A 26942-nucleotide genomic window follows, 5' to 3' on the forward strand; every position below is an offset into this window, starting at 1 on the left:
TGTCTTTATAGTATAAAAAACAAATGTCGTATAAGACTCGAGTAGTGCAGTGTAATAAGTGGTTGACTCTAGTATTAGAGTTGCCGATAGTGCGTTAATAATAAAGACAAGTTTACCAAATAATCCCCTTTCTCTTCAATACCAGGGCAACCACCACTAGCGCTACGACAGCACACACGCCAAGCACACCACCAACCGCTCCACCGATCACAGAACCAGAGTTAGTTTCTTCAGTTTGTTGGTTACGGCCTTCTAAAACCCATGATGAAATACTCATTTATCTAGAAGTATGAGACGTTGTATTGATGTTTCCTTGAACAGCGTGATCATCGACTGCTGCAAGGGAAGCATAATTATTCAACCAATACTACAGCTATTCAAACTTACTAGTCTAGTCTTACACTCGAATGTGCTTCAACTGAGTAAAACAACGCCCTCTGCTGTTCTGGTATCTTAAAATTCTATTGGTAATAATGTTTCCTCTTTCTTTATTCTTTTTTTTTGCATAAGGTTAACTGTAATTAAAAACAACAACATTTTACCTCCATGTGATGGCTCTATTGTGTGGTATTCATGGTCAATCTCTTCATGTCCTTCTTCATAGGGCTTTCTATTTCTCCTGCATACAAAAGAAGTACACTAGTTAACGTAAAGACAACTTTATATATAAATAATAGTTGTTGCTGACGACGTGAAAAATTAGCAATACAAATAAATCTATGTCATTTTTGTGAATACGGTTTCATTTAAAAATAAAGGTATGCGTAACAACTCTACGGACTACGGATCCGACGGCGTTTAGATAACACACCGGTTTTAAAAACGCAGTGAATCCATGAATGAATATGAGCGTTTTGTGATAAAAAAACGTCTGTAATCATCTTACAAATATCTCGCCTCCTTTTCAGGAAGACAACAGCCATAACTATGACCACTGCCAACATCACCACACCTCCTACTGCTCCTCCAATAGCAGCTACAGGAGAACCGGGTGTCTCCGAGATTTGTTTATCGCTTTCACCGGCCTCTATATTAGTTAAATTTAACAAAATACTTTAAAGCGTCTCTTGGCACCTCAGACGTCAACCAAATCCTATGGAAGCATTAGACTACTAATGGAAGAATCATTGAAAATATATGTGTTATATATAAATATATATAAAATAAATAAAAATTGATATATGTATGTGACGTACTGTAACAGAACTAAATAACATATTATAGAAATAATACAACATAACACAATAAACCTGTAGAGCACCTATCGCCAGTGAAACCATCAATACATCCGCTGAAACACTTTCCTGTCAAGTCGCAAATTGAATTTCTTGTGGAGTTTGCACATGTTTCAGAGCATATATTTTTATATGTTGTACCGTAATGATTTTGGATACATCCGTTTTTGCAATTACCGTTTTTCTGTTCACATATTTGATCCCTACACGTGTTACTGCATGTTGCGTTACAATACGGTCCAAACATCGTTTCTTCACTGCATGAAGTACAAGTACCTGTTTGCCTTTCACAACCATTCGTGGAGCATTCAGGACTGCAAGAGATGTTGCAATAATCACCATAATACGATGATATGCAATCCTTACAACGACCAGATGCTATGGCACAATGACCATCTTTGCAATTACTGCTACATACTGACGAACAAAAAAGGCCGTAACGTGAAACCTCATATTCAGTGCACATAACATTATTTGTACATTTTACACAATGATTTGGACATCGAACATGATGTTGACACGTTCTATCAGAACATGTTCTATTAAAAAATGATCCATATTTCCCATCATAACATGAACTACACTCTCCCGCTTGGTTACATATACTGTCACGACAGTTTATGCATTGATCGACACATTGTGGTCCGAAGTAGCCATGATAGCACGCTTTGCAATTTCCGGAATATTGCTCACATCTCCCATTACAGTTGTTGGAACACGTATAGTTACATTTTGAACCATACCAACCTTGAACACACTCCCTACAGTTATCACTGTCAACACATTCTATGCAAGAATTTGGACATGTTTCAGCTTCACATGCACCAGTAATTATGTGGCATCTACTGCTACACCGACATGAATCACCACAAAGGATTCCATACCTTCCAGGCGGACAAAGGGAGCATGTCGTAGCATCGGTGCAATCGTCACAGGCGTCAAAACATATTCCATTGCATGAGCTACCGTAAAACCCCGCTTTGCAACCACATTCAACGTTAGATCCCCAAGTGCTTGTAAGACAGTTTGGAGAGCACGGAATTTGACATGTCGATCCATAGAATCCTTTTACACAGGAACAAGACCCATCCAACAGACTACACGTTGCTGTGTTACAACCGTCCGAACAAATTGTTCCGCATTTGGTGTCCCAAAACCCAGGCATGCATTCGTCACAATGTGTGTCATTGCTGCATGTAACACAGTTTGTACCTGTGTACGTACAAGATTTGCAGACATCATTCGATAAGTAGTATCCTGCCTCACAGGATGTACACCGTTTTGGACCTTGAGCTTGTTCGCAAGAAGAGCAATAGGCTGGACAAGATTGCCCAACTGTAATAGACAATGGAAGTTATTTAGGAACTGATGAAGTAAGAACATTTTTACATTTTTATTTTAGAATTAAGGATTTTTTTAATTCACAATGGACACCTTTTTAACATTTTTAGTTAAGTTTAGTTTCATATTATTATTAGTGAAAGAAAATATCACTCAAAGAAATACATATCGCCATAAAACGCAGTGAACATCCTTGATCTACTATATACGTTTCAAATAAGACGGGACGATTTGGGACGACGGATAACGACAATAAGCTGATATTTCAAAGTGAGTACAATGCAAAAAATCATTTGACGTTCTTTATTGATGGTTGGAATCTAACATATTTTCTTTCATTTAAAGTTTCATTAAATGCCTCAAGAATTTCAAATGTTTGCCATAATTATGATACTGCTGACCCAAAAATTACGAAATGAGAATATATTAATGGTTCTTTTTTTAAAGAAGAATTACAGACGATAGTTTTGTCAAGTCAAAATGTTTGAAAGAAAGAAACGGAAACAACTTACTTGCAGGTGTACACATATTCAACAACACGTACAAAATACAAATAGTGAAGCGAGCACAAGTTTTGTCAATCATCGTTTAATTAATTTAGATATCAATTATTAAACGAAGTATAATCATGAAAAAAGATGTAAATATGCCCAGTATAAATATTGTAAGTTACAGTAACATGGTATCCGAACATATTTCTTTAACTGATCTAGCTACTAAATGATCAAACAGCACCTTATTAAACACGGAAGTACTGAACGGTTAGTCATCCAAGCCATAACTCATGTAAAGCTACAGGCAATTACATATACTAAATAGCGGACAAACAAAGGGATACAAGTCGTTGAAAGTATTTTCTTTAAGGTGATATTATAATGAGTGATTCGGTTCAGATTAATTCTTCTAAGATTGTTTTCGGAATCGTTCTGCTTGAAGATGAAGTGTCATGGTAATATCTGGGCCTGAAAGGACTGCCGTTTTGATAAATAAGTTTTAAATCACAACTTAAAATGATTTTACAAAACTTATGTAAAAAATTACAGAAACAAGCTCAGTAGCCAAAAGTTTAAACATAAACCTCGTTTAAAGTCACTGGGTGAACGCCAAAGACATAAACCACCAAAAAAACAAAACCAAAAAAAAATCACCATTCGACCTGTGGAAAATATTATTAGTTGTGGCACAAATACAAACTGAACCAATCGGCATTATATCTGTGAAAAGTCGGTCTATTCTAGTTTTGATCATTAATTAAGATTTTGAATTGATTTACAAATCCGAGTATCAATTTTGTTCGAAATTATAAACGAATATTTAAAGTGACACGCGTATTTAAAATCAATAAATATACATTAATAACAAACAGTCATTGTCAGTGATAAACCTTTTAACTTCTTACTTAATAAAGCATCTATTGAAAATACTAATAACTGATAACAAGCTTTTAACTGTGTATTTATTAGCTATAAACGCACCAATATTGAATGGCTGGTGAATGCTAAAAGATTAATAGATATTAACTTTCGTCTTATAACGTAGAAATATCGTATTTTCTGCATCTTTCCTTGAAATTCAACACTATATTCTATAAAATAACCATTGTTCTCGATTTATTCATCCTCTTCAGTTAATTAAATCAATTGTATTTATTGTAATATCACTTATTTGGGAATGCATATTTACTCAGAGTTATCGCATTAATATTTATGCGATTTTAAGTGATGAATAGAAGCAGTATTTGAGAACAAAGTGTTGTCAAACAAGCCACATGTGAATGAAAAACTGGACATTGCAGATGTTTACCATTATCCTTACAATGATGCAATCAACTTTCAAAAAATAGTGTGTACCGACATGAAATATGTGTATTATTTACGTCATAAGAAGGGGTGATCTCTGCGACTAATCATTAAACCTTCAGCTTATCTTAAGTCACAAAAGCCAAGAGACACTCATCGAGTTATTGAATGCATCAGGGACACAAACACATATTACATAAATATAACTATAGTCAATAAATGATTCGGTGAAATAAGGGCAGTGAACTGAAGGGGATCAACCAGTTCACGAGTAATCATCCTCACAATTGTCTTGAATTGTCTCTTTATTTGTTGATTAAGAATATAACAAAAGTACAATACATTATGATGTACAGACATAATTATAAAAACAAACGAGTAAGAAGTTTATTGTGCTCACTGCGCACTTTCTTTAATATACGAAATAGTATATTCAATTGACTTAATGCATAATGTGTTTTACGATATCCTTTAAATAGACTTACCTATTACCCTTTTTATGCTTAGATCTTTTCTAAAAGTATTACTTCAACTTTTTCAGAATGTAGGTTATTAATTAAGTTACCTTTTTAAATTCTGCGCTTCATAGGACTTGTGTATCCATACACAGGGTGCATTACATATCTGGGCATCTCATGCACAGCGTAGAACAGTTCGTTCAGTAAAATTATAGCGATTCGTTTAGGCTGATAGTAATGCAATCATGTTGGAACGATTCTTTTATCAAAAAAACATAACCAATGGAAAAATATATTATAAAAGCCACTGGCAGGTGACGGCGTTTTTGTTTACAAAGACATGTAAAGTGATGTAAGATATATTTGCATTCGTCCAAGCTATTCTGTTAAAATGCAATCCATATTATTTTACACGCGAACATTCGTACCGTCATTTTTTATTTCATTATCGTGCTCTGATTGTTTTAGCGTGAAGTCATGTACAAGGTACATGATACAAGAATCTTTATTCAAAGTTGGGTACATGTTAACAAGAAATATTAGCTCAATGAGCTAGTTTCCGACATTAATAACAAACATACAAAACATAAAAAAAACAATGAACTTGTGACCTGGAAATAAAAGCATATATGTTAAAATGAACAAATATTGGAACAAGTATTTACAAAAGCCGTTCGTTATTATATTAATGCATACACTTACAAAAGCAAATTGGATAAAAGCATTGAAGACAGTGATAACATCAACAAGTTTTCCAGGCTGGTAGGGCAATCCACACGCGCACAGATACGCTAGTTGACCAATGTAACCAGTGGTTTACGTAACAGTTACCGGCTTTTTTATACAAACATTATTATGTAGTCGATATATTTTCTTAATGCTATTACGCATCATGGAGTTTGCTCGCGTACCCTACTGCGTTCATACAGTATGAACGAGTGCTTAATGTCAAAAATCCTTAAAGGGGCTAGACACCAGATGTTACAATTGCAAGAATAACAATGTAAAAATCTTATATCAATTTGACATCGTTGTTTACAACGCGTAGCATCTTACATATTGATGTATCACATGGATTTGCGCATTTTCCAAATCGAAATTTACTGAGGTTGTCAACCACGTAAATCCCAGTAAGGTTAAAAATAGCGACGGTATACTTATCTGTTCTCATGAACAGATATGATTTCAACAGGGAAACCATTATGCGCTATTTTTAAACGGAGAAACAGCAACATGAATGTTGCTATTTACATTTTCATCATGTTAAATGATGTATTATCGGCCGCCTATTATTAGGTCGCATTGTCATTAATTATGGGCTTACTTTGAGAAAATACTGTATTTGACGATTTTAGGTCCAACAGGTGTCTAGCACCTTTAAGTAACACCCATATGACCTTACTTACAGCAAACACTTAATAATTATATTTTGGGAGGTGATCAACAGTTGATAACATGACGGACTTTTATTTGTCGACTTGAAAAACAAAAATATTTATTCTTGTCGTAATTATTTTTAAACTTCACTTTTAACCCGGTTTGGGGTTGGTGGGAATTATTGTTGCTCGATCATTTTTTCTCATGCACGCTACTTTTGCTCGGAAAATCAAATGATGCACGGCATGATTTGTCACTAGAGGTTTTATGGCAACAGAACACGTGTATGTCATTAACAATGACTGATTCGGAAGTGATTTAAGAACTCCTGTTGGTGATGAGTTAAACAATTATTTCGACAATTAATCTGAAACGATATATCAAGGAGGACTCTGAGTTGGCAACTGAAAGTGTCCCATTGCTTTTAAGTCAGTAGCGAACAGAAAACACTTTTTATTACGCTCGGAAACGACGTTAAGGCGGATAAATTCTTAATTGATGCTCAAACAAAATTGAAAAACCGGAATAGGATAATCAAAACATTAGAATCTTCATTGACGGGCTGATACTCCATACAAGAATATAAACAGAACGACAATGATGACGATAAGCGTATTCAACATGCAGACGACCGCGCCAAAGCAAGACTTGAAAAGTCAAAAAGGTCACAGACGCCTCCTAAGCCTGTATATCCGGTAGTTAGCATATACAATGTTGAAGTTTGTTTTATAAATTTCTAAAATATTTGAGATATCCCTTCCTGTTTTGCTTATAACGTTAACACAGGGATTATCGGAGCTTAATAAACTGGAAAAAAATGATTGCTTTAGTTTGATACCAATTTTATTTTAATGAAGTATTCGCCGAAATTTTCATTTGCACTTTTGCATATGATCGTTCGGTGTTCATGAAATGAAATAAAGAAATATTTCCCTCAAACAAACATAATCTCATTATTTTAGACCTCAAAAAACTTGAAGTAAATGAGTTTATTTTGACAAATGCGACATTTTATACCCTAAATTTATAGGAAAAATGACGTTATTAATTATTTTTCAAAGATTTATTCGCGATGACCTTTCATTTTAACAGCAAAATTGGACACAGTTTCAATAAAATATGTGAAATCAAAATGATAGTTCACTGTGTCAAGTTCAAAACCCTAAAAACCAATCGAAAGCTTAAACTTATATGACTGTAAACCGGTCAGTGGAATACTGCTTTACGTTACTTTTAAGCATTCTTGTATTGATGTGAACTTATTTCCGTAAATAAAACGAATGCGACAACGCCCCCCCCCATTCCATCCACAACCTACACACCTTTTTTTGACATTTGATATCAATTCAATAATTGAATATGAACTTGTTATTTTAAAAGAAATATACCTGTAGTACACGTTTCGCCAATGAAACCATCAATACATCCGTTGTTGCACTTTCATGATGAGGCGCATACTGATACTGTTACGGAATGTGCACAAAAGAAAAGTTTTTTTTTCTTAATTTGATATTAAGACACCTTTTGACACACTTGGTTGAGTTTCACATTTTTATTAGTTAAAGAACAGGTTACTCCAAACAATACCTTGCGCCATAAAACGCAGTTAACATCCTTGTTTTGCAAAACATATTTGTTTATTCTAACTATATATTTGGGACGACGCATAACGTAAAAAGGCTGATGTTTCAAAGTGATAATAATGCAAACAATAAATTTTGCTGGTGAAAACATATTTTCTTTTTAAACTGCATTTAAATGCCTAAAGAATATGAACATAATTTTAAATGTTTGCCATAATTTTGATACCGCTTACGCAAAAACTTGTAGAATTATTAAAGGTTCGCATTAAAGAAGAATAACAGATGATATATTTTACAAGGCCAATTTGAATGCAAGAAACGGAAACAACTTACTTGCAGGTGAACACGTATTTAACAACATGTACAGTATACAAATTGTAATACGAGCACACGCGTTGCTGACCATCGCTTAATGAATTTTAAAATTGATAGTTAAACAAAATATAAGCAAGGTAAAATTGTAAATATGTCAAGTATAAATATTATAAGTTACGGTAAACATGATAATCCAAACTCTTTCATCAATTGCTCTAGCTACTGAATAAACAAACAGCGCTTTAATAAACACGGAAGTATTTAATTCTAAAAAACCATGAATCATGTAAAGATACAAGCAACTGCACATACTGAATAGCAGACAAGCAATGGGATACAACTCGTTGAAATAAAGTATTTATTTCAAGGTGATATTATAATAAGCGGATTGGTTCAGCTTAATTAGTCTTAGGTTATTTCCAGGATTGTCTTGCTTGAAGTAAAAGTGTCATGATAATTACCGGGCCTAAGGGGACTGCCGTTTTGATGAATAAGTTTTAAATCATAATTTAAAATTATTTTACTAAACGCCATTCGAGCTTGGCATATTGCTGTGACTTTCTTTCTACTTCATTCGCGTAGACTAAATTATAGTGTTTATGAAGCGATCTGTAAGTTTATGTATCATATTACGGTCAGTGGAAACTATTAGTATATGCAAAAATACAAACTAAACCAATCGGCATTATATCTGTGAAAAAGCGGTCGAGTGTTGTTTTAAGAAGTTGAAAAAATATCGTTTTTAATTTTACGCCCGTATAAGTTAATCAGCCGTGAAAAGTTGAAGGAAAATCATTGGTTTTGCCTGCAAATGTTATATTGGTGGGAGCTATAGGGGTGACCCCTCCTGTTGGAAAGGTTTAAAATATACAGCAATTAAAGAACAATGTTCAAGCATTCTGAATATCAACATTTCGTGAAGTTACAATAAACTGTTACCAGTTAAACGTAGCATGTATACACACTTAAAAGACTTATTTCACAAATGTTTAATTCATTTGGGGCTCAAACTGGACTCTTGTTTCAGATTTCAAAAGGACAAGAAACGTATTAAGTACAATCCGAAAGGGCATGTTGTTCTAGGTGTAGCATGACACTGAACAGAAATAAAAAAAAAGGATGTATGATTGATCACAGAAAGAAAACAAAACACTTCCTGACTTGCGGACTAAGCGGAACTAGAGACTCCGATTACGAAAAGCGCATATAAGGCCGAAATGTCAAAGACGTTACGCACTCCGTGATCTCGGCCTTAGTAAATGGAATCCAGGAGCGTCAACAAACGTATGCCACTACAGTTGTTTAACTTGATTCCTTTGTTCTTTTTTTGGTTTTAAAGATGGTTGAATTGATTAACAAATCCGGGTATCAATTTTGTTCGAAATTATAAACGAATACTTAAAATGACTATCGTATTTAAAATCAATACATATACATTTATAACAAACATTCATTTTGAGTGATATTCTTTAACTTCTTACTTAATAATGCATCTATGGAAAATACTAATGACAGATAACGAGATTTTAACTGTGTATTTATTAGCTATATTGCTAAAAGATTAATAGAGATTAACATTCGTCTTATAACGTAGAAATATCGTGTTTTTTGCATCTTTCATTTATATTCAAAACTGATTTTTTTTTTCAAAATAACCATTGTTTTCGATATTTATTCATCCTTTTCGAAAAATTGATATAATTGTATTTATTGTATGTATTCTAGTATTACTTATCTGTGAGTGCATCTTAAATCAGAGCAATCGCATTGATATTTATGCGATGTAAAGTGATGAATAGAAGCAGTATTTGAGAACAAAGCATTGTCTAACAAGCTACATGGAACAAAAATCTAGACATTACAGATGTAAACCATTATCCTTACAATGATGCAATCTACCTGTAAAGGATTGTGTGTACCAAAATGAAATAGGTGTAATATTTCCGTCATAAGAAGGGGTGATCTCTGAGTGAAATCATTAAACCTTGAACTTGTCTTAAGTAACACGTATCAAGAGACTCTCAACAAAACATTGAACGCATCAAGGACACAAACACATACTACATAAATATAACTATAATGCTATTTATAAATGATTCTGTGAAATAAGGGCAGTTCACTGAAGGGGATCAACCAGTTCACGAGTAATTATCCTCACAATTGTCTTTTTATTTCTTGATTAAGAATATAGATGCATAATGATGTACAGACATAATTATAAAAAATGACCGAGTTAAGCAGTTTGGTGTGTTCACTGAGCATTGTATTTGATATAAATAGAATATGTAATTGACTATATTCACGATGTGTTTTACGATATCCTTAAATAGTCTAACTTATCACCGCTTTTCACAAATACTTAGTTCTTTTCTAAAAACGTTAAAAGTATTACTTTAACTGTCTCAGAATGAAGGTTTTCAATTACGTTGGCTTTGTTTTAATTTCTGCGCTTCAAAGGACTTGTGTATCCTCACCAGGCGTGCATTACATATCTGGTTATCTCATACAATGCGTAGAACGATTCGTTCAGTTAAACGATAGCGATTCGTTCAGTTAAACGATAGCGATTCGTTCAGTTAAACGATAGCGATTCGTTCAGTTAAACGATAGCGATTCGTTCAGTTAAACGATAGCGATTCGTTCAGGCTGATAGTGATGCATGCATATTGATAACAATTCGTTTATCATAAAACATAACCAATGGAAAAAATAAATCATAAAATCCACTGGCAGGTTACGACTTTTTTGGTAACATACATATATGTAAAGTGATTTAAGATATATTCACATTAGTCCGAGCTTTTCGATAAAAATATAAGTTGCTCGGATTAGCGCGACGTTATGTAAACAGTGGTTTACAACGTAACAGTAACCGGCTATTCTTTATACAAACGTAAGTATGTAGTCGATATCTTTTCTTTACGCTATTCCGCTTCATGGAGTTTGCTCACGTACCATACTGCGTTCATACAGTTTGAAAACATGCTAAATATTAATAATCCTTAAAGGGCCCAGACACCAGATGGTACAACTGCAAGAATAACAATGTCAAAAACTTACATGAAATTGACACCGCTGTTTACAACGCATTGCATCTTACTTACTGATGTACCACATCGCTTTGCGCATTTTCCAAATCGAAATTTACTGAGGTTGTCAACCACGTAAATCCTAGTAAGTTTAAAAATAGCGACGGTATACTTATCTGTTGTCATGAACGGATAAGATTTCAACAGGGAAACCATAATGCGCTATTTTTAAACGGAGAAACACAGATGATGCAGCAACATGAATGTTGCTATTTACATTTTTATCATGTAAAATGATGTATTATCGGCCTCCTACTAGGTCGCATTGTCATTGATTATGGGCTTACTTTGAGAAAATACTGTATTTGACTATTTTAGGTCCAACAGGTGTCTAGCACCTTTAAGTAACACCCATATGACCTTACTTACAGCAAACACTTAATAATTATATTTTGGGAGTTTATCAACAGTTGATAACATGACGGACTTTTATTTGTCGACTTGAATAACAAACATATTTATTCTTGTCGTAATTATTTTTAAACATCACTTCTAACCCGGTTTGGGGTTGGTGGGAATTATTGTTTCTCGTTTATTTTTTCTCATGTACGATACTTTTGCTCGGAAAATCAGTTGATGCACGGCATGATTTGTCACTAGAGGTTTTATGGCAACAGAACACGTGTATGTAATTAACAATGAACAATTCGGAAAAGATTTAAGAACTCATGTTGGTTATGTTAAACAATTATTTCGACAATTAATCTGAAACGATATATCAAGGAAGACTCTGAGTTGGCAACTGAAAGTGTCCCATTGCTTTTAAGTCAGTAGCGAACAGAAATCCCTTTTTATTAAGTTGAGGATTTGGTAAACGATGATATTAATTAAACTAGTTTCGACGTTAAGACGGATGAATTCTTAATTGATGCTCAAACAAAATTGAATCAAAGCACTGAAAGTGCTGATGGACGGTGACATTGTTCGGTCTGCTGCAAGTATAGAACTAAGTCCTTTCTCTTATAAACACAGAAAATCATCGGAACCTAATCTTGAATATAGAAGCATAATTTGAACACCCTTAGGTGAGGACAATTAGACAATGCTTCAAACCAAATATCTAAGCTTGATATTTATTTACTTATCTTAATGCTGTAGCTTTGAAAAGTTGATGAAAAGGTCCCCTGGCAATATCATCGTTAATGTTTGTTTGCAGAACTACTTCATAGTCAAAATTTCATTCCAGTTGCATAACAAATCGCCAAAAGGACACAATCAAGATAACTGAAGCATAACATTAACAGATGTTTTTTTAAAACAGTATACATGGTCCAAAGTTCAATGTTGTACTCAAAATTAAAAACGTAGGCCTTAGCTGAAGCAACTGTGCACAAGATGATCAATCTGCAAGAAAAATAATTGTCGAAAACTGACATAAATTTGGTATTAATGTGTACAATGCATTGAATCTTACTAACTGAAGTACCACATAGTTTACAATTTATTTTAGCTAAGCAGTGATTTTGTATTTTTCCATTAAAAATATTACTGGGTATTTCTACGAAGGTATATAGCTTAAAAATACCACCCGTTTGGAGTAGGCCTTTGTAGCACAGCGGTTACAACACTGGACTGCTATTTTTTTACATTTTGGTCCTTTCTCTATAATTATGATTCAAAGCTTAACACATTCTATTAAATAATTGTCCTGAGATGCGTTACAGGAAAAAACAAGAGATTTTTGTAAAACATTATGCCCCCCTGAGCGCCATGTTGTCAGGATTATATGGACAATTGAATGAAATATGCATGGACCGAAATGACAGCTGATTTGTTGCTGTTTTAAAATTATGACCATTAAAGTGTGAGGATAAAGTGTGTTATGACTGTCATGACCTTTGACTCTATGAACTCAAAATCCAGAGTCATCAGCTGGTCACCAGAAACCTAAATGTCAAGTTTGAGGGCCATGGGTGCAGGCATTGTCAAGTTATCACAAGACAAGTTTTTTTCGTTCAAGGTCACTGTGACCTTGACCTTTGACCCGATGACCCCTTAATCATAAGGGGTCATCTACAAGTCAGATGCAACTCCCAAGTCAAGTTTGAAGGCCATGGGTTCAGGCATTGTCACGTTATCACTCGGACAACCTTTTACCATTCAAGGTCACTGTGACCTTGACCTTTGGCCTGATGACCCCCCAAAACAATGGGGGTCATCTACTGGTCAGGCCAAACCTCCATGTCAAGTTTGAGGGCCATGGATGCAGGCATTGTTGAGTTATCACTCGGACAAGCTTTAAAATTATTTTACCATTAAAGGTCACTGTGACCTTGACCTTTAACCCGATGACCCACACAATCAATAGGGGTCATCTACTGGTCAGGCCCAACCTTCATGTGAAGTTTGATGACCATACGTCCAGGAATTGTTGAGTTATCACTCGGACAAGCTTTGGTCTACCGACGGACCGACCGACCGACCGACCGACATACCGACATGCCTGTGCAAAGCAATATACCCCTCTTCTTCGAAGGGGGGGCATAAAAATTGGTGCCAATCTGATGTACAGTCCCTTTAAAGTAACCCGAGAACAACAATGATGAATTGTTTTCCAAACATAGCAACATTTCATTGCAGAGGCCACAAAAATAAAAAAGTAAGTGAAAATGTCACAATCATGGTTAGCCAAACACAACATTCATAATTATTCTTAAAGCAGTACATTTTATGAAAGAGGGTCAAAAGGTCACAGTAAAGAAGATCTGAGGACAACATTGATAATTGTTTTGCAAAACTTACTGAACTTTCGTTGCAGTACCTTAGAATAGAAAAGATGGTCAAACGTTAATTACCAAGGTTATCCAAGTACAAAATTGATATTTGTTTTAAAAGTTATACACATGGTCTAAAAAAAATTTCTGTTGCTTCAAAAAAAAAATGTATGTCAAAAATCATATTTTATGTCATCAAAGCAAAACATTGCTTTTTGTTTTGAAAACTGTACTAAAAAACTTTCATTGAAGTAGCTTAAAAATAGGAAAGTATGTCGAAAGGACAACGTTATCAAAGCACAATTTTGATTTTTGAGTTCGAATCAATGGTCTTAATTTCATGGCTGAAGCTTCAAATTTTAATGTGTGTCAAAATGCCACAATCTAGGTCATCAAAAGACAACATTAAATATTGTTTTCAAAACTGTCTAAAATGCTATAGCTCTAAAAAATAATAAGGTCAAAAAGGTCCCAGTCAGGGTCATCCGAGAACGACATATATAAATATATGTTTGTTTTCAAAACAGTACTGATGTCAAGTTTTCATTGATGAAGCTTTAAAAAACATATTCAACAACTTCAGGAATTGTGTAAATAACTTAGCCTTTGTCGATCTTACTAACATATTTCCTTGACGAGTTGTATAATACAGTCTATTATATGATGACGAGTTTTAGTATCTTTTTATCAAAATATTCTTTAAGTAAAGACAACAAAAACAACTTACCTGTTTTACTTCTCTAGTAAACAAGAGCTGTCACAGAGACTGCGCGCTCGACTATTACGCCGCTGTTCAGTGTAAGGATTAAAATGTTTTGGCGAAACATGGATCACTGTAAAATTAGATTAGATTTCATTGCAATACATTATGTATTTGTTGAGATATTAACATGAATGTGATTATATGGAAAATTTTAAGTCCAATACTTGAAACTTAAACAGTATTTCTAAGTTGCATAATAAAGGGGCAAAAATGATAAAATATAAAACATAGAGTTATCTTTCCTGATTATTTAAGAAGGTTGAATAGTTGGGAGCCTGTGTATAAAGTTTCAATGCAATACATGATGTATTTGAATTTATATGTCAAATAATAAAGCAAAACCTTAACCAGAATTTTTAAGTCGAATAATAAAGGGTCATTATTTGCATTAAATGCAAACTAGAGTTATCTTACTTGGTTAATTAGGAAGGTTGGATGGTTGAGTACTATTGTATAAAATCTTAATGCAATACATCAAGTAGTTGCTGAGATATCAACCTATGTGTGCTTACATGCAAAACCTTAACCAGAATTTCAAAGTCAAATAATAAAGGCCCATTTTTTGCATTATATTCAAATAAGTGTTATCTAACTTCATTAATTTAGTAGGTTAGATAGTTGGGAATACATATCTAAAGCTTCAATGCAATACATGATGTATTTGCTGAGATAATGACATAAAGGTGCTTACATGCAAAACCTTAACCAAGGTGTGTCGCCGACGCTTGGGTGAGTAGTATAGCTCTCCATATTCTTCGAATAGTCGAGCTAAAAACAGGATACATGTACCATTAAAGCGATGCTATTCTCTGGACTACAAGCATGCATTGCAAAAATTTGTATTAGGAAAAATTTCAAACCAAAGAATCATGCGATCATTCTCACACTGTTTGTAAGAAGAATACATATAAAGGTGATATCAAGTACAGCAGAAAGGAATAACAACAAAAAACTAAACTCTTTTTAATTGTGACATCATAATGGTCACCGGTAAGATGAAGTCATAGATTACTATGTGTTAATGACGTCATTTCCTATTTAAACCAATATATAGTACCCCATTCAGTACCCAACGTGATTGAAAGTTTTTATCAGGAGATAACATTTTCCTCTTAAGAATTGGTTGGAAATTTAATTTTACATTTTTTTCATCACAATGAATACAAAATGACAAATTGTCATTTGAAAAAAAAACATTCTTGTCTATGAATTTGTTTAAAAACATGTGGAAGGATACTATAAGTTCCATGGTCAGTAGGTAACCCGCGATATGGGATATTCAATGTAAAGGAAACCATATTGCGGTGGAGTGAAGCTCGAACCTAAATATGGATTCTTGCCCCCCCCCCATATTTCCAATACTATGTCACCTTCTAACCCCGTAATGTAAGTATAACGTTGACAACCTGTCCTCCTGTTTAAATGTTTTATTTATTCATTGAAATATTCATCAAATCCGAATAAAGACGCCATTTTGTTGTAATTTAAATTTGGAAAATGGAAAAATGTGGTGTCACCGCGTGACCTGTCCTTGACCAACAGCGGTGTTTCATAAATATTGGGAGTCGTGACATTTTTTTGACCAATAGAAATAGACCAATGTTATATTGATATCCCCATGTGTATTTAGGAGAGAAAAAATGTGTGATGGCTGTATTTAACTGGATATAAAGTATACAAGTAAATAAAAAACACGAAAAAAAATAAAATCTTTATGAATAAACATTATTCAGAATGGGTGGAGTGATTGATGATAATGAGCCCTTCTTAATCATTAAGCTAGTTACTTTAGGTCATTCAATTGACTTAGAAAACAACCTCATTGTCTAATTCATTGTCGACGTAAAATCTTATGCAGGGATTGTGCATCAGGTGAGTGACAGTAGGCTGAGGTAAAACCCAACTTGAAGAATGAAATTGTTAATGATTAAGGATAGCACTTCATTTATACCTATCTGAAATTTCATTTGCTTAATTGTAGGATTGTTCTATTTTTGTTGTTAAAGCTGCACTCACACAGATTGAAAGTATTGACAACTTCTTTATTTTTTGTTTCCGAACGAGCCATTTTTTTGCGAAAATCCATGGAAACCAGTAATATAAGACTGCTGACAAAAAATCAGATCATAGATTCTTATACTTAAGTTCAAAAATTGATGTTTTATGCATTTTTTTAACCGTTAGTATCAGTTTAAGCCATTAAGCGCTACAACCCGATATCGGCGGTGAGTGGGTTTAGTCCCACGAGGGTGAAAATGAAAATGAAGAATGTGAAAATTGAGAATGAAAATTGAGAATGAAAATTGAGAATGAAAATTGAAAATGAAAATTGAAAATGAAAATTGAAAATCATCAGAGAAAATGAAAATTAAAAATGAAAATTGAAAATCATCAGAGAAAAAAATGAGCGTCTTGGTATCAGATACAAAAACAAAGTAATTTATTTTTTATTTTTTGAAACAAGATAATTGTCACAATCAATCGAAAACTTTCTTCAACCACGTCAGGGTTAGCCGGCCAAGATTGCAAGATTTTCAAATCGGTGGAAGAAACATGACAAACAATAGTTTCTCATTCGCACTTTTGGTGGCGTTTCATCAGCCTTACAATCATTACAGTACCACACATATCGAAAACAGTTTTGGCAGTAGCCAGCTGGAGGGAAAATGTTCAAAAGATCATGTCGTTGACAAGGTTCTAACGTAAAGACTCCAGCACAACACAATTGACATTCCCAACAGAATCTTTTGAAATAATCATTGTACTGTAGTCCAGCAAACCCAACGATGTCAGTATATCGTTTTGCCATAGTTAGTGAAAAGTACAGTCACTGCTGTATGTTTAAATAGTTTGAAGTACTCTAAAAAGCGTATACATTATTTCTCTAACTTGCATTCAACAACTTTGCTAACCAATGTTAGAAATTTGAGCTAACTAGCGTATTGCGGTTGTCTACAGCATAGCTGTGTGAATCAGAACTGGTAGTGTTTGAGTGATTAGCACAGTTCGCCTTACCGGAAAATGAAATAATCAGAAAGCAAAAATACAAATAATTGTTTACGATTTATTCATAAATTTGATATTTTCCAATAACAACAGTTCTGCAAAAATAGCATTTACTAGTTTTGATTGAACATGCATGACAAGTCAAATGGCCACAAGGCGTAAACACAATACACTTTTTGTCCGTAACACAAATTTGACAAATGTTTTTTTCATCGTTTTGTTGTTGCAACTCTTGTCCAATTCTTCTTTCATGCTGAGGTGATGCCAAATTACGAAATATCTTGGATACTAATCGCATGTCAGCAAAAATGCAAAATATATTAGTACGGGTGGGGTTCGAACCCACGCGGACATTGTCCATTGGAACTTAAGTCCAACGCCTTAACCACTCGGCCACCGTACTTGGTGCAAATGAGCCGGGAAGTGCAGATTATAAGAGCTTGAAATTATAATGCAAAGGCCATACGATCTGCCAAATTGCTCATGTATTCCTTACAAAACTTAACAGTTACACTTAGTTGAATGTACAATTGCCTTAAATGCAAAAGTATTAGTACGGGTGGGGTTCGAACCCACGCGGACATTGTCCATTGGAACTTGAGTCCAACGCCTTAACCACTCGGCCACCGTACTAGGTGCAAATGAACTGAGAAGTGAAGATTATAAGAGCTTGAAATTATAATGTAAAGGAAACATGAGTTTTTTCTTATGTTTGAAGATTTTGAAAAATATGAGATGAAATTTAAAAATTGCTTTCACGTGAAAGTGAAGTGAGCTTTGCAGTTTGAAGCATTTCAAAAGACGAAAGTCTTCATGATGCTTAAATTTTGTTTCACTCAATCGTTGCATAACTATTGAAAATTTCTCATATACAACTAATGCTTCTAATTTCAGTTTATGTTTTATTCAAAATGTAAGCAGATAACAAAGTACAAACATGCATAGTATTCATAACATTGCAAACATATCAATATACATAATTATACACAATTGTTTTCATGAAATCAAACACAAGCAAATGTTTACAATTGTTATAATGTCAAACATTCAATGTGAAAAGTATTTTTGTTATGCAATGTGGTCACTCCCTGTTTTTCATCCAGACTTGTGACTGGCATTGGTCAGGTTACCCACGGCATCAGCGAGATCGGAAAACGGTAACTCTGAGCCAGAAACCTATTTTCCTAGTGTCATACACTACGCAAAATCAGCACCCATTAGAGGCCTTCCAGGCGACCTTCTACAATTTGTTACACCTATAATGTAGAGTGCTGGACTACTCGGGTGTAACAAACGGGGTATTGCTGACTCGTTGTAGGCACAACGCCGAACTTATGGTCTCAGATACATGAATGGCTATACTGAAGCAAGAATCGAGTGCTACAGCCGCATAGATCGATCAGTGAACGATTGGAAATATGCGATCAACTTCAAGTACCCAAAACCACAAGCTAGGCTCGAAAACTCGTAGACTTATTTCTCTTTTGATCTAAGAGAAGGCTACAGAGTTCCCTTTCAAACACACCTCTTAAGCACATGGAGGCATATTTGCTCGCTTTACTTGCAGGCAGGAAATGCTAACTTTAATCTCAGAAAGCATTTCCTTTTATGTATCGCAACTTCTGAGCAAAGAAGCGATTGAAGTTTGAATTTTGAATTTTGAAAAAAACTGAGGCAACGCTAAAGGCAGTTACTCGACAAGGCACACTTAGGAATAAGCATCCGATTGCTTGTGTTTTCCTCTCTCTTTGTAAAGACTGTGTGGAGTGTCGGACCACAGCGATACATCGAGGTTGCCACTCCCTATTTTTCATTGCCTGTAGCGCGACATGATGACCATGAGCGGTTCCTAGTATTGGTACTGTACATCACCTTACACCAATACTAAGCTGGTCTAACGACACCTCCATACTCATGGTAGCCTCTCAAATTTTACTTTTGCCAAAATGTTTTTGCGAAGTTGACAAAATCATTGCATTGCATCCAAGACCGTAGCATATTGAGCAATGAGAAACAAATCTCGTCGAAGCTATACTTCTATGCTCATGCTACCAGACGCAAATAACAAATCACTTGCCAAAATCGCTTTTTGTATATGATCTAATGGCTATCACAGAGAATGATCGTATTCGTCAGGCGATGTCAAAGTGATCGACAACATGAGCTGGCCAGACTCAAGAGCGAAAAACTATGAGGTATCGCGACATACGGTTCTCATGTTCAAACCAGAAGGTCAAAAAACCTCTCAGATATTTTCTCTGTATCTCTGATGCACCAAGTTCATAGTGCGAGGAGAAATCTGAGAAGTTCAAACCCACTTTGGGCTCCCAGCAGACTAACAGCACTTCTGAGCTAAGAGCTTGCTACTGGAATGACGAATATTGAAAAATGTGGAGCTTATATACCCGATGGCCAAAATTAATGCGCATCGCATTATAATTGTGCATAAATGGTTAGGACTATTTTTTTTACCGTTTTTATTTATACGCTCATATGAAATAGTTCCAGAATTATCACTTGATTCCGCATTATTATTGTACAAATGGCTCGAGATTTTGAAATCTGTGAATGAAGTAGTTTTTCTATGAAGATTATGTGAAATCAGTTTCAGTAAAATATCATTTTTTTCAAGTTTCATGGACTTGGTGGAATTTGTGCATATAGCTTATGATTATGAGATCTGTGAGATTTGCTGCAAATGTCGATTTGTTGAATTTGATCATTATGAAGATTTTATTTTTTTCATGAAATCTTGTGTGAACGCCAGTTTCAGTAAAATATCATTTTTTTCAAGTTTCATGGACTTGGTGGAATTTGTGCATATAGCTTATGATTGTGAGATCTGTGAGATTTGCTGCAAATGTCGATTTGTTGAATTTGATCATTATGAAGATTTTATTTTTTTCATGAAATCTTGTGTGAACGCCAGTTTCAGTAAGATATCAATTTTTCATGTTTCATGGACTTGGTGTTTTTTGTGCATATAGCTTATGATTGTGAGATCTGAGAGATTTGCTGCAAATGTAGATTTGTTGAATTTGAAAATAAAGGCAACGCCAAAGGCAGTTACTCGACAAGGCACACTTAGGAAGAAGCATCCGATTGCCTATGTTTCCCCTCTCATTGTAAAGACTGTGTGGACTGTCGGACCACGGCGATACAAAGAGGTTGCCACTCCCTATTTTTCATTGCCTGTAGCGTGACATGGTGAACATGAGCGGTTCCTAGTATTGGCACTGTACACCACCTTACACCAATACTAAGCTGGTCTAATGACACCTCCATACTCATGCTAGCCTTTAAATTACTTTTGCTAAATCATTTTGCTGAACGAAAACATTGCCACATATCAATGTTCGGTCGTTCAAGAGGAATGTTTGTGATGAATGAAGTTTTGCACTTCGAAACCAAACTAAGAATGCAATGAGCCTAGTACATTTCACTTGTATTTCACAACGCATCTACATTCTAACATTTTTTTTAAAAATTGCTTGATCTTGCAATATTGATTTCAATTTTCATTCAAGCTGAACTTTATAGACATTGACAAAACAACAGGCTTGCATCCTAAACCGCCGCATAAAGGACAGTGAGAAACGAATCTCGTCGACCCATGCTGGCACGAGCAAACAAATCATTTTGTCAACAGCATTTCACAAAAATGAAACATTTTAAAATGCAGTGCAAATTTTGCTCTTGTGCACACTATCAAAATGTTTACCATTTTACTAAGTTATGTTCCAACCAATATCGTAATCAATATGACAAGACCAAAGCTTAATAAATTTATGAATTACAAGCAGCATTACTGCTAAAATTTTGTTCAATCACAAATGTTCCTCGGTTTCAGCCGTGACCAAGTCTGGCTGTTTCTCATAAAAAAATGTAGTGAAAAACCGTTTGACTGTGGTTTCAATGAAAAAAATCGACAGACCAAAATGTAACCAATTTTATGAAAAAAATGTGTTATCTTTCGTGAACAATACTTTGGATGGCCAAAAAAAATAACAACAGTACTCACAATAGCAAACAAGACCCGCGTTACTGGGGTAAGCAAGACAGCACAAACATTAAAAGCAAACAGATAAATCAGTATTTCTCCATTTAAATTTCATTTTCGAAATGATTTACTGTATGATAAATTTTCAATGTTCATGTAAAACACGAAATACAAGTGTTGGAGAATTACTGATAAACAAAAAGCAACGGTACAAAGCACATATAATACAAACAATATTTTAAAACGAACAAGTGTGGATAGGTATCTTTTTTCAAATAAACAATGACATTTCAAAATAGATCGACGAATTCTGTCTGCTGTCTTCTGTCGGATCCCCTGTGTATGACATCTCATCTGAAAAAATGAAATGAAACGTGTAAAAGACGAAACATTCTTACATACAATAGCACATTAATGTTTACTCTGGTAAATTTTGTTTCATTTATAACATTGGATTTTTACAAAAATGATAAATGCTTAATTTCAAAACATATTAACCATTCTCTCAGGTTTGATTTACAAATGACAGAGCAGTACACTAACAACGTGCTTAAAATTATGATTTTTTTGACAACTTTTCAATTTTTTCAAAATTTTTGACTTTGGATTTTCACCATAGCGCATTCGCTTTTTAGCTATATACCTACCAAAGCGCATTTGCGTTTAAGCGATGTAGTTTTTTCACGCTGAGTACCCCCCTTATGAAACTTTTTTTTACATTGAATTTAGAACGATTTAGTTGAATCTCAAAATTAAGCACACAAAGTGACGATGTACACATATTTTGGGGTGACGAGCTTTTTGGTTACCTCGCCCGACCAAACAAAAAGACTTTTAGTATATATATAAGTCTTTTTGTTTGGCCGGGCGAGGTAACCAAAAAGCTCGTCACCCTAAATGATTTGTACATCGTCACCTGGTTTGCTTAAATTTGTGAGTCGATTTGTCATAAAGAGAGTAAAATGTATGATAAGATGCTTAGCATCTTCAAATAATTTGACATTCATCTTTTGGTTTGACAAATAAAATGAGTAAAATTTATGATAAACTGTTTAGCATCTGTAAATAATTTGACATTCATCTTTTGGTTTGACAAATAATAGAGTGAAATGTATGACAAATGCTAAATATCATGAATCGATTCAAGACATGACATTTAGCATTTGGTTTGACAAATAATAAAGTGAAATGTATGATAAACTGCTTAGCATCTGTAAATAATTTGACGTTCATCTTTTGGTTTGACAAATAATAGAGTGAAATGTTTGATAAATGCTCAGTGTCATGAATCGATTTGACACTTAGCATTTGGTTTGACAAAGAATAAAGTGAAATGTTTAATAAATGCTCAGTATCATGAATCGCTTTGATATTCATCAATTTGTTTTACTAATGAACAAATAATGTCATATGGTTTGACAAAAAAGTAGATTGAAATACCATTCATTTGTGATGTTTTACACTTGTGAAATGCAGATCGAATGCATTATTTTTGTGCATATTTAATATGTAACGCATACTTAATATCATTACAAAACTTGAAACCTACAGCAATTTATGATCTGTACAATGGAGAGACTTAACCGCAAAATTAAAAGAATTGCCATTCTTGAGGCTAGACTTGCTGTACTCAAAACAGAGTTACAGTCAGAACTGGAGCAGCTGAACAATTCCAATGACATGACAATGAACTATGGTTCAAAAACATTATCACCTGTACAAACCGAGGTTGAAGACTGGGGTGACTGCGTAAGGACTTCAGAAATCATCAGCGAGGAGGACTGGGAATCTGAAGCAAACAGGCAACCCTTCACTCTTGGTGGGACATTCTGCAAAACGAGAAAATCTACAAACTGGGAAAACAGATGCCCTGTTTGTTTCTCAAAAAACTGTGGACATAAAGTGAACAGATGTTTGTTCAGAGAAGCCGCAACTCAGTGATTTAATATTCTACATTATTGTTGTATGTACCATATAATACTAGATGAACAAGTTAAAAAACTTTTTATCATATACTACTGGATAAACAAGTTAAAAAATAAATAAGCACTTTGTATTTTACCTCGTGTTGTTTTATTTCAATGTCCCGAAACCATTTAAACGAACAACTTCCACTGAGGTCAGACCAGCCATACAGAGCTGAAAAAACAAAACATTTCTGTTGAAAAATGAAAACATCAATGAGTAAAATAAGAACAATACTTGTTCAATTTGTTTGCCACCAAAAACATGAATCTTAAATGATCTTGTTTTCCCTGCCAGATGATATACAATAAAACTTAACAATATAAGCTTCAACTCACTAATTTTCATTTACTAAATATGAACACTGGCTAATTAACTTCTATTAAGTCTTTGACCACCAAAGAATATTTGCAGTGAGTTATAAATGCTTTGTCTCAAAACATATTAACCATTCTCTCAGTTTTGATTTACAAATGACAGAGCTGTTCACTAAAACAGTGCTTAAAATCATGATTTATTTCACATCTTTTCAATTTTTTTCAAAATTTTCAAAATTTTTGACTTTGGATTTTCACCATAGCGCATTCGCGTTTTAGCTATATACCTACCAAAGCGCATTTGCGTTTAAGCGATGTAGTTTTTTCACACTGGGTACCCCCCTTATGAAACTTTTTTTTACATTGAATTTAGAACGATTTAGTTGAATCTCAAAATTAGGCACACAAAGTGACGATGTACAAGTATTTTGGGGTGACGAGCTTTTTGGTTCGCTCGCCCGGCCAAACTAAAACACTTTTAGTATATATATAAGTCTTTTTGTTTGGCCGGGCGAGGTAACCAAAAAGCTCGTCACCCTAAATGATTTGTACATTGTCACCTGGTTTGCTTAAATTTGTGAGTCAATTTGTCATAAAGAGAGTAAAATGTATGATAAATGCTTAGCATCTTCAAATAATTTGACGTTCATCTTTTGGTTTGACAAATAAAATGAGTAAAATTTATGATAAACTGCTGAGCATGTGTAAATAATTTGACATTCATCTTTCGGTTTGACAAATAATATAGTGAAATGTATGACACATGCTAAATATCATGAATGGATTTGACACTTAGCATTTGGTTTGACAACTGAAAGAGTGAAATGTATGACAAATGCTAAATGTCATGAATCTGACACATAGCTGTAATTTTGCTACCATAATGTGAAATAAGTACAAAGAGCAAAATCAAATCATGTTGGTTCAGTGTTTCAGTGTATTAAAGTACCAAGATGAGTTAACTTTACTGTTCATTGTAACTTTGAGATTTGTTTCTGATGAAATTTGGTGAAATTACTTGTTATTGACAGAGCAGAACACACTGCATATTGGGTGAGCTTCAGGTTATATAGGCTAGGTTACTCCTCACAACTCTGAAACAAAACATTTTATCAACAAAACTGCACATATTGCTTGTTAGTTTTTTACATTTTTCATTCCATTAAAAGCATGGCTAAGTGCACATTTCATCCACATCAACAATGTTGAAATAATCCTGAAAACAAAATACTTCCTACATACAAACAGAAACAGAAAAACTATTCACATGCAGAAGGTATTATGTTCCCAACATTTCTTATCATTCACAACAGGAACAAAATTATGCATTTATGGCATTGGTAGATATCAAACACAAACTGAAAATTTATCTAATAGCAGTTCAATGTAATAAATCAAACACAGTGTCTGTTATTAGATAAATTATCAGTTTATAAAAATTATTCCAAGAATATTTCCAAACAGACTAAGCACTGAGATTATGATATGACAGTTCATTTCATGGAATTAATTTTCAGTGATTTTACTTACTTGTAAATGTACTTTCTTGGGTACTGCCTTCAACCATTTTGATCACCAGCTTTCTGACACACAGGATGACTGCATCTGAACTGCCGTCTCTGGTTTAAAAAAAATAATTTTCAACATATTTTTCAAACAAACAAATAGAAGAAGATATTTATCAATCTCGCATGATTTGTCATTTCTTATTTCTGTCAGTTTGGTCCCTAAACAAAGTTAAAATCATTCAAAATATGACATAAACAAGACAAGAGATATGAATTAACACCGCTTACTATGTTTTTCAACATATCTAGCCGAGAATTAAAGTTTCTAAAATCGGCTTCGAGAATGTTCGAAACATTCTAAAACGAGCTGGGAGCAATTTCTTTTGACAGAAGTTTTTATGGAATTCAATAGATACATCGACAAAACTTGCTGGTAATATGATACATCATATATTTAGACACAATTTCTCATAAAACTTTTAAGCATGCATGTCATACTTACCGCAGGAAAGCTGGAAATACGACCTTCACAATTTATTTTTCAAGATGGCCGACCAGCGCACAGCGAGAACTCTGCAATATGACGTCATACATATCACGTCATATCATTCCATGAATTGCATTATTTATTTATTTTTTAAACTTTTACGAAAATAAAGAAAATACACTCATTAAAAATAATTTAAAATTATCTTAATCATGTATTATGTATCGTTTTATGAAATTAAACATTAGGAAAAAAAAAGTTTGTTCATTTTCAGAAAAACGAAATCGAAAGTAGAAATATTTTCTGAAATTGGAAATGTTTAAAACCTCGTAAAATCATTTATATCTCTTGCATATGCATAAACCCGGCTTGATTCAATCGCGAACACATTATAGAAACTATAACTACCAAGGTCGTACCTTCAACCACAGAAAATATCCCAAATTTTACACACAAAGAGTATTGTTTACATGGTTCAACCGTATCCAAGTGAATACGACAGACAACACTTTCCCTTATAATAATCAGCTCAGTATAGCTTGTACCGAAAATCGTAACATTATTCTGTGATTGTTTTACTTTATTTCATGTTTTATTTTGCTTAAGTATCGTACTTTGTAGCATTTTACGATACATTCTGTGTATCTTTGAGGAGTTATGCATAGCGATTTGCACATATATATATGACTATATGACCATTACTCGTTTGATAACTATGAGCAAGCATAGTTGTTCTTGAAGCTTAAGTGATTCCAACTAGATTACTATAGATAAACACAATAAAACACGAACAGTTCATACATTTTATTTTGTTACTAATCATTGTCTGTTCATCACTCAATTTATTGTTAACAACGTTTTGGCACAAACTGTCTCCCACGCCTGGCGAAGAACTGGCGAAGTGCTTCGTGATTCTCATTTCTCTCTAAGTCTCTGCTACTGAGCTTTTCAACAACTTTGTAAGTTTTGTCAACACTCGACGAGT

At 34.1% G+C, this 26942-nt stretch overlaps 1 long non-coding RNA gene and 2 other non-coding genes across 5 annotated transcripts; all 3 read right to left on the reverse strand.

Moving 5' to 3' along the window:
* Nucleotides 1-18001: 18001 nt before the first annotated feature.
* Trnal-uaa (transfer RNA leucine (anticodon UAA)) lies at nt 18002-18083 on the reverse strand. The gene has a single exon. It is a non-coding gene; the product is annotated as a tRNA-Leu (tRNA).
* A 148-nt stretch (nt 18084-18231) lies between these two features.
* Trnal-caa (transfer RNA leucine (anticodon CAA)) lies at nt 18232-18313 on the reverse strand. The gene has a single exon. It is a non-coding gene; the product is annotated as a tRNA-Leu (tRNA).
* A 3660-nt stretch (nt 18314-21973) lies between these two features.
* On the reverse strand, nt 21974-26627 carry LOC128206320 (uncharacterized). Of its 3 annotated transcripts, XR_008256444.1 has the most exons (7): nt 26377-26627; nt 25973-26043; nt 25493-25581; nt 24981-25056; nt 23743-23819; nt 23395-23509; nt 21982-22034 (listed from the first exon to the last, which is right to left on the reverse strand). It is a non-coding gene; the product is annotated as an uncharacterized LOC128206320 (long non-coding RNA). The 3 variants fall into 3 exon arrangements; XR_008256442.1 differs by lacking the exon at nt 26377-26627 and having other exon boundaries at nt 25973-26194; XR_008256443.1 differs by lacking the exons at nt 23395-23509; nt 23743-23819; nt 26377-26627 and having other exon boundaries at nt 21974-22034; nt 25973-26194.
* Nucleotides 26628-26942: the final 315 nt, after the last annotated feature.

This window comes from Mya arenaria, chromosome 10, assembly GCF_026914265.1.
Source record: "Mya arenaria isolate MELC-2E11 chromosome 10, ASM2691426v1".
NCBI lineage: Eukaryota > Metazoa > Mollusca > Bivalvia > Myida > Myidae > Mya > Mya arenaria.